The sequence below is a fragment of the Vanacampus margaritifer genome, unplaced genomic scaffold (assembly GCF_051991255.1).
Source record: "Vanacampus margaritifer isolate UIUO_Vmar unplaced genomic scaffold, RoL_Vmar_1.0 HiC_scaffold_22, whole genome shotgun sequence".
Taxonomy (NCBI): Eukaryota; Metazoa; Chordata; class Actinopteri; order Syngnathiformes; family Syngnathidae; genus Vanacampus; species Vanacampus margaritifer.
The window spans coordinates 3,066,446-3,076,597 of NW_027520732.1; positions in this window are offsets into that span (position 1 = coordinate 3,066,446).

Genomic DNA, 10,152 nt, shown 5'->3' on the forward strand with positions numbered 1-10,152 from the left:
AAAATGACTGTTTTGAAACCCTAACCCTAATGTAAAACCCTTGTTTGAAACCCTAACCCTAATGTAAAACCCTAGTTTGAAACCCTAACCCTAATGTAAAACCCTAGTTTGAAGCATTAACCCTAATGTTAAACCCTAGTTTGAAACCCTAACCCTAATGTTAAACCCTAGTTTGAAACCCTAATGTAAAACCCTTGTTTGAAACCCTAACCCTAATGTAAAACCCTAGTTTGAAACCCTAAGCCTAATTTGAAACCCTTGTTTGAAACCCTAAACCTAATGTAAAACCCTAGTTTGTAACCCTAACCCTAATGTAAAACCCTAGTTTGAAACCCTAACCCTAATGTAAAACCCTAGTTTGAAGCATTAACCCTAATGTAAAACCCTAGTTTGAAGCACTAACCCTAATTAAAACACAAGTTTGAAACGCTAACCCTAATGATAAACCCTAGTTTGAAACCCTAACCCTAATGCAAAACCCTAGTTTGAAACCCTAACCCTAAAGTAAAACTCTTGTTTGTAAACCTAACCCAAATGTAAAACCCTAGTTTGAAACCCAACCCTAATGTAAAACCCTAGTTTGAAGCATTAACCCTAATGTAAAACACTAGTTTGAAACCCTAACCCTAATGATAAACCCTAGTTTGAAACCCTAACCCTAAATTGAAACCCTAGTTTGAAACCCTAACCCTAATGTAAAACCCTAGTTTGAAACCCTAACCCTAATGTAAAACCCTAGTTTGAAGCATTAACCCTAATGTAAAACCCTAGTTTGAAACCCTAACCCTAATGTTAAACCCTAGTTTGAAACCCTAACCCTAAATTGAAACCCTAGTTTGAAACCCTAGTTTGAAACCCTAACCCTAATGTAAAACCCTAGTTTGTAACCCTAACCCTAATGTAAAACCTTAGTATGAAACCCTAACCCTAATTTGAAACCCTAGTTTGAAACCCTAATTTTAATGTAAAACCCTAGTTTGAAACCCTAACCCTAATGTAAAACCCTAGTTTGTAACCCTAACCCTAATGTAAAATGACTGTTTTGAAACCCTAACCCTAATGTAAAACCTTTCTTTGAAACCCTAACCCTAATGTAAAACCCTAGTTTGAAAACCTAACCCTAATGTAAAACCCTAGTGTGAAACCCTCACCCTAATTCTTAACCCCTGTTTTGAAACACTTACCCTAATGTAAAACCCTTGTTTGAAACCCTAACCCTAATGTAAAACCCTAGTTTGAAACCCTAAGCCTTATTTGAAACCCTAGTTTGAAACCCTAACCCTAATGTAAAACCCTAGTTTGAAACCCTAACCCTAATGTAAAACCCTAGTTTGTAACCCTAACCCTAATGTAAAATGACTGTTTTGAAACCCTAACCCTAATGTAAAACCCTTGTTTGAAACCCTAACCCTAATGTAAAACCCTAGTTTGAAACCCTAACCCTAATGTAAAACCCTAGTTTGAAGCATTAACCCTAATGTTAAACCCTAGTTTGAAACCCTAACCCTAATGTTAAACCCTAGTTTGAAACCCTAACCCTAAATTGAAACCCTAGTTTGAAACCCTAGTTTGAAACCCTAACCCTAATGTAAAACCCTAGTTTGTAACCCTAACCCTAATGTAAAACCTTAGTATGAAACCCTAACCCTAATTTGAAACCCTAGTTTGAAACCCTAATTTTAATGTAAAACCCTAGTTTGAAACCCTAACCCTAATGTAAAACCCTAGTTTGTAACCCTAACCCTAATGTAAAATGACTGTTTTGAAACCCTAACCCTAATGTAAAACCTTTGTTTGAAACCCTAACCCTAATGTAAAACCCTAGTTTGAAAACCTAACCCTAATGTAAAACCCTAGTGTGAAACCCTCACCCTAATTCTTAACCCCTGTTTTGAAACACTTACCCTAATGTAAAACCCTTGTTTGAAACCCTAACCCTAATGTAAAACCCTAGTTTGAAACCCTAAGCCTTATTTGAAACCCTAGTTTGAAACCCTAACCCTAATGTAAAACCCTAGTTTGAAACCCTAACCCTAATGTAAAACCCTAGTTTGTAACCCTAACCCTAATGTAAAATGACTGTTTTGAAACCCTAACCCTAATGTAAAACCCTTGTTTGAAACCCTAACCCTAATGTAAAACCCTAGTTTGAAACCCTAATCCTAATGTTAAACCCTAGTTTGTAACCCTAACCCTAATGTAAAACCCTAGTTTGAAACCCTAACCCTAATGTTAAACCCTAGTTTGAAACCCTAATGTAAAACCCTTGTTTGAAACCCTAACCCTAATGTAAAACCCTAGTTTGAAACCCTAAGCCTAATTTGAAACCCTTGTTTGAAACCCTAAACCTAATGTAAAACCCTAGTTTGTAACCCTAACCCTAATGTAAAACCCTAGTTTGAAACCCTAACCCTAATGTAAAACCCTAGTTTGAAGCATTAACCCTAATGTAAAACCCTAGTTTGAAGCACTAACCCTAATGTAAAACACAAGTTTGAAACGCTAACCCTAATGTAAAACCCTAGTTTGAAACCCCAAATCTAATTTGAAACCATAGTTTAAAACCCTAACCCTAATGTAAAACCCTATTTTGAAGCATTAACCCTAATGTAAAACACTAGTTTGAAACGCTAACCCTAATGTTAAACCCTAATTTGAAACCCTAATCCTAATGTAAAACCCTAGTTTGAAACCCTAACCCTAATGATAAACCCTAGTTTGAAACACTAACCCTAAATTTAAACCCTAGTTTGAAACCCTAACCCTAAGGTAAAACCCTAGTTTGAAACCCTAACCCTAATGATAAACCCTAGTTTGAAACACTAACCCTAAATTTAAACCCTAGTTTGAAACCCTAACCCTAATGTTAAACCCTATTTTGAAACCCTAACCCTAATGTAAAACCCTATTTTGAAACCCTAACCCTAATGTAAAACCCTAGTTTGAAACCCTAACCCTAATGTAAAACCCTAGTTTGAAACCCCAAACCTAATTTGAAACCATAGTTTGAAACCCTAACCCTAATGTAAAACCCTAGTTTGTAACCCTAATCCTAATGTAAAACCTCAATTTGAAACCCAAACCCTAATTTGAAACCCTAGTTTGAAACCCTAAACCTAATGTAAAACCCAAGTTTGAAACCCTAACCCTAATTTAAAACCCCTGTTTTGAAACCCTAACCCTAATGTAAAACCCTTGTTTGAAACCCTAACCCTAATGTAAAACCCTTGTTTGAAACCCTAACCCTAATTTGAAACCCTAGTTTGAAACCCTAACCCTAATATAAAACCCTAGTTTGAAACCCTAACCCTAATTAGAAACCCTAGTTTGAAACCCTAACCCTAATGTAAAACCCTAGTTTGAAACCCTAACCCTAATGATAAACCCTAGTTTAAAACCCTAACCCTAATTTTAAACCCTAGTTTGAAACCCTAACCCTAATGTAAAACCCTAGTTTGTAACCTTAACACTAATGTAAAACCCTAGTTTGTAACCCTAACCCTAATGTTAAACCCTAGTTTGAAACCCTAACCCTAATGTAAAACCATAGTTTGAAACCCTAACCCTAATGTAAAACCCTAGTTTGAAACCCTAACCCTAATGTAAAACCCTAGTTTGTAACCCTAACTCTAATGTAAAACCCTAGTTTGAAACTCTAACCCTAATGTAAAACCCTAGTTTGAAACCCTAACCCTAATGTAAAACCCTTGTTTGAAACCTTAACCCTAAAACAAAACCCTAGATTGAAACCCTAAGCCTAATTTGAAACCCTAGTTTTAAACCCTAACCCTAATGTAAAGCCCTAGTTTGGAAAACCCTAACCCTAGTTTGAAACCCGAGATTGAAACCCTAACCCTAATGTAAAACCCTAGTTTGAAACCCTAAACCTAATGTAAAACCCCTTGTTTGTAACCCTAACCCTAATTTGAAACCCTTGTTTGAAACCCTAAACCTAATGTAAAACCCCTTGTTTGTAACCCTAACCCTAATTTGAAACCCTAGTTTGAAACCCTAACCCTAATGTTAAACCCTAGTTTGAAACCCTAACGCTAATGTAAAACCCTAGTTTGAAATTCTAACCCTAATGTAAAACCCTAGTTTGAAGCACTAACCCTAATGTAAAACACTAGTTTGAAACGCTAACCCTAATGTAAAACCCTAGTTTGAAACCCCAAATCTAATTTGAAACCATAGTTTAAAACCCTAAACCTAATATAAAACCCTAGTTTGAAGCAATAACCCAAATGTAAAACACTAGTTTGAAACGCTAACCCTAATGTTAAACCCTAATTTGAAACCCTAACCCTAATGTAAAACCCTAGTTTGAAACCCTAACCCTAATAATAAACCCTAGCTTGAAACCCTAACCCTAAATTTGAACCCTAGTTTGAAACCCTAACCTTAATGTAAAACCCTAGTTTGTAACCCTAACCCTAATGTAAAACCCTAGTTTGAAAACCTAACACTAATGTAAAACCCTAGTTTGAAACCCCAAACCTAATTTGAAACCATAGTTTGAAACCCTAACCCTAATGTAAAACCCTAGTTTGTAACCCTAATCCTAATGTAAAACCTCAATTTGAAACCCAAACCCTAATTTGAAACCCTAGTTTGAAACCCTAAACCTAATGTAAAACCCAAGTTTGAAACCCTAACCCTAATGTAAAACCCTTGTTTGAAACCCTAACCCTAATGTAAAACCATTGTTTGAAACCCTAACCCTAATTTGAAACCCTAGTTTGAAACCCTAACCCTAATTAGAAACCCTAGTTTGAAACCCTAACCCTAATGTAAAACCCTAGTTTGAAACCCTAACCCTAATGATAAACCCTAGTTCAAAACCCTAACCCTAATTTGAAACCCTAGTTTGAAACCCTAACCCTAATTTGAAACCCTAGTTTGAAACCCTAACCCTAATGTAAAACCCTAGTTTGAAGCAGTAACCCTAATGTAAAACCCTAGTTTGAAACTCTAACCCTAATTTGAAACCCTAGTTTGAAACCCTAACCCTAATGTAAAACCCTAGTTTGAAACCCTAACCCTAATGTAAAACCCTAGTTTGAAGCATTAACCCTAATGTAAAACCCTAGTTTGAAACCCTAACCCTAACGTTAAACCCTAGTTTGAAACCCTAACCGTAATGTAAAACCCTAGTTTGTAACCCTAACCCTAATGTAAAACCTTAGTGTGAAACCCTAACCCTAATGATAAACCCTAGTTTAAAACCCTAACCCTAATGTTAAACCCTAGTTTGAAACCCTAACCCTAATGATAAACCCTAGTTTGCAAACCTAACCCTAAATTGAAACCCTAGTTTGAAACCCTAACCCTAATGTAAAACCCTAGTTTGAAACCCTATCCCTAATGTAAAACCCTAGTTTGTAACCCTAACCCTAATGTAAAACCCTAGTTTGAAACCCTAACCCTAATGTAAAACCCTAGTTTGAAACCCTAAACCTAATGTAAAACCCTAGTTTGAAACCCTAACCCTAATGTAAAACCCTAGTTTGAAGCACTAACCCTAATGTAAAACACTAGTTTGAAACGCTAACCCTAATGTAAAACCCTAGTTTGAAGCATTAACCCTAATGTTAAACCCTAGTTTGAAACCATAACACTAAATTGAAACCCCAGTTTGAAACCCTAACCCTAATGTAAAACCCTAGTTTGAAACCCTAACCCTAATGTAAAACCCTAGTTTGTACCCCTAACCCTAATGTAAAACCTTAGTGTGAAACCCTAACCCTAATGTAAAACCCTAGTTTGAAACTCTAACCCTAATGTAAAACCCTAGTTTGAAACCCTAACCCTAATTTGAAACCCTAGTTTGAAACCCTAACCCTAATGTAAAACCCTTGTTTGAAACCCTGACCCTAATGTAAAACCTTAGTTTGAAACCCTAACCCTAATGTAAAACCCTAGTTTGAAGCACTAACCCTAATGTAAAACACTAGTTTGAAACGCTAACCCTAATGTAAAACCCTAGTTTGAAACCCCAAATCTAATTTGAAACCATAGTTTAAAACCCTAAACCTAATATAAAACCCTAGTTTGAAGCATTAACCCTAATGTAAAACACTAGTTTGAAACGCTAACCCTAATGTTAAACCCTAATTTGAAACACTAACCCTAATGTAAAACCCTAGTTTGAAACCCTAACCCTAATGATAAACCCTAGTTTGAAACCCTAACCCTAAATTTAAACCCTACTTTGAAACCCTAACCCTAAGGTAAAACCCTAGTTTGGAACCCTAACCCTAATGTAAAACCCTAGTTTGTAACCCTAACCCTAATGTAAAACCATAGTTTGAAACCCTAACCCTAATTTAAAACCCTAGTTTGAAAGCCTAACCCTAATGTAAAACCCTAGTTTGAAGCACTAACCCTAAATTATAACCCTAGTTTGAAACTCTTACCCTAATGTAAAACCCTAGTTTGAAACCCTAACCGTAATGTAAAACCCTAGTTTGTAACCCTAACCCTAATGTTAAACCCTAGTTTGAAACCCTAACCCTAATGTAAAACCCTAGTTTGAAACCCTAACCCTAATGATAAACCCTAGTTTGAAACCCTAACCCTAATGCAAAACCCTAGTTTGAAACCCTAACCCTAATGTAAAACCCTAGTTTTAAACCCTAACCCTAATGTTAAACCCTAGTTTGAAACCCTAATGTAAAACCCTTGTTTGAAACCCTAACCCTAATGTAAAACCCTAGTTTGTAACCCTAACCCTAATGTAAAATGACTGTTTTGAAACCCTAACCCTAATGTAAAACCCTTGATTGAAAACCTAACCCTAATGTAAAACCCTAGTTTGAAACCCTAATCCTAATGTTAAACCCTAGTTTGTAACCCTAACCCTAATGTAAAACCCTAGTTTGAAACCCTAACCCTAATGTTAAACCCTAGTTTGAAACCCTAATGTAAAACCCTTGTTTGAAACCCTAACCCTAATGTAAAACCCTAGTTTGAAACCCTAAGCCTAATTTGAAACCCTTGTTTGAAACCCGAAACCTAATGTAAAACCCTAGTTTGTAACCCTAACCCTAATGTAAAACCCTAGTTTGAAAACCTAACACTAATGTAAAACCCTAGTTTGAAACCCTAACCCTAATGTAAAACCCTAGTTTGAAGCACTAACCCTAATGTAAAACCCTAGTTTGAAGCACTAACCCTAATGTAAAACACTAGTTTGAAACGCTAACCCTAATGTAAAATCCTAGTTTGAAACCCCAAATCTAATTTGAAACCATAGTTTGAAACCCTAACCCTAATGTAAAACGCTAGTTTGAAGCATTAACCCTAATGTAAAACACTAGTTTGAAACGCTAACCCTAATGTTAAACCCTAATTTGAAACCCTAACCCTAATGTAAAACCCTAGTTTGAAAACCTAACCCTAATGATAAACCCTAGTTTGAAACACTAACCCTAAATTTAAACCCTAGTTTGAAACCCTAACCCTAAGGTAAAACCCTAGTTTGAAACCCTAACCCTAATTTGAAACCCTAGTTTGAAACCCTAACCCTAATTTGAAACCCCTGTTTGAAACCCTAACCCTAATGTAAAACCCTAGTTTGAAACCCTAACCCTAATGTAAAACCCTTGTTTGAAACCCTAACCCTAAAACAAAACCCTAGATTGAAACCCTAAGCCTAATTTGAAACCCTAGTTTTAAACCCTAACCCTAATGTAAAGCCCTAGTTTGGAAAACCCTAACCCTAGTTTGAAACCCGAGATTGAAACCCTAACCCTAATGTAAAACCCTAGTTTGAAACCCTAACCCTAATGTAAAACCCCTTGTTTGTAACCCTAACCCTAATTTGAAACCCTAGTTTGAAACCCTAACCCTAATGTTAAACCCTAGTTTGAAACCCTAACCCTAATGTAAAACCCTAGTTTGAAACCCTAACCCTAATTTGAAACCCTAGTTTGAAAACCTAACGCTAATGTAAAACCCTAGTTTGAAACCCTAACCCTAATGATAAACCCTATTTTGAAACCCTAACCCTAATTTGAAACCCTAGTTTGAAAGCCTAACCCTAATTTGAAACCCCTGTTTGAAATCCTAACTCTAATGTGAAACCTTAGTTTGAAACCCTAACCCTCATAAAAAACCCTAGTTTGTAACCCTAACCCAAATGTAAAACCCTAGTTTGAAACACTAACCCAAATGTAAAACCCTAGTTTGAAACGCTAACCCTAATGTTAAACCCTAGTTTGAAGCATTAACCCTAAAGTAAAACACTAGTTTGAAACCCTAACCCTAATGTTAAACCCTAGTTTAAAACCCTAACCCTAATTTAAAACCCTAGTTTGAAACCCTAACCCTAATGATAAACCCTAGTTTGCAACCCTAACCCTAAATTGAAACCCTAGTTTGAAACCCTAACCCTAATGTAAAACCCTAGTTTGAAACCCTAACCCTAATGTAAAACCCTAGTTTGTAACCCTAACCCTAATGTAAAACCCTAGTTTGAAACCCTAACCCTAATGTAAAACCCTAGTTTGAAACCCTAACCCTAATGTAAAACCCTAGTTTGAAGCACTAACCCTAATGTAAAACACTAGTTTGAAACGCTAACCCTAATGTAAAACCCTAGTTTGAAGCATTAACCCTAATGTTAAACCCTAGTTTGAAACCCTAACACTAAATTGAAACCCCAGTTTGAAACCCTAACCCTAATGTAAAACCCTAGTTTGAAACCCTAACCCTAATGTAAAACCTTAGTGTGAAACCCTAACCCTAATGTAAAACCCTAGTTTGAAACTCTAACCCTAATGTAAAACCCTAGTTTGAAACCCTAACCCTAATTTGAAACCCTAGTTTGAAACCCTAACCCTAATGTAAAACCCTTGTTTGAAACCCTAACCCTAATGTAAAACCCTAGTTTGAAACCCTAACCCTAATGTTAAAGCCTAGTTTGTAACCCTAACCCTAATGTAAAACCCTAGTTTGAAACCCTAACCCTAATGTAAAACCCTAGTTTGTAACCCTAACCCTAATGTAAAATGACTGTTTTGAAACACTAACCCTAATGTAAAACCCTTGTTTGAAACCCTAACCCTAATGTAAAACCCTAGTTTGAAACCCTAATCCTAATGTTAAACCCTAGTTTGTAACCCTAACCCTAATGTAAAACCCTAGTTTGAAACCCTAACCCTAATGTTAAACCCTAGTTTGAAACCCTAACCCTAATGTAAAACCCTTGTTTGAAACCCTAACCCTAATGTAAAACCCTAGTTTGAAACCCTAAGCCTAATTTGAAACCCTAGTTTGAAACCCTAACCCTAATGTAAAACCCTAGTTTGAAGCATTAACCCTAATGTAAAACCCTAGTTTGAAGCACTAAACCTAATGTAAAACACTAGTTTGAAACGCTAACCCTAATGTAAAACCCTAGTTTGAAACCCCAAATCTAATTTGAAACCATAGTTTAAAACCCTAACCCTAATGTAAAACCCTAGTTTGAAGCATTAACCCTAATGTAAAACACTAGTTTGAAACGCTAACCCTAATGTTAAACCCTAATTTGAAACCCTAACCCTAATGTAAAACCCTAGTTTGAAACCCTAACCCTAATGTAAAACCCTAGTTTGAAACACTAACCCTAAATTTAAACCCTAGTTTGAAACCCTAACCCTAATGTTAAACCCTATTTTGAAACCCTAACCCTAATGTAAAACCCTATTTTGAAACCCTAACCCTAATGTAAAACCCTAGTTTGAAACCCAAACCCTAATGTAAAACCCTAGTTTGAAACCCCAAACCTAATTTGAAACCATAGTTTGAAACCCTAACCCTAATGTAAAACCCTAGTTTGTTACCCTAATCCTAATGTAAAACCTCAATTTGAAACCCAAACCCTAATTTGAAACCCTAGTTTGAAACCCTAAACCTAATGTAAAACCCAAGTTTGAAACCCTAACCCTAATTTAAATTCCCTGTTTTGAAACCCTAAGCCTAATGTAAAACCCTTGTTTGAAACCCTAACCCTAATGTAAAACCCTTGTTTGAAACCCTAAACATAATTTGAAACCCTAGTTTGAAACCCTAACCCTAATATAAAACCCTAGTTTGAAACCCTAACCCTAATTAGAAACCCTAGTTTGAAACCCTAACCCTAATGTAAAACCCTAGTTTGAAACCCTA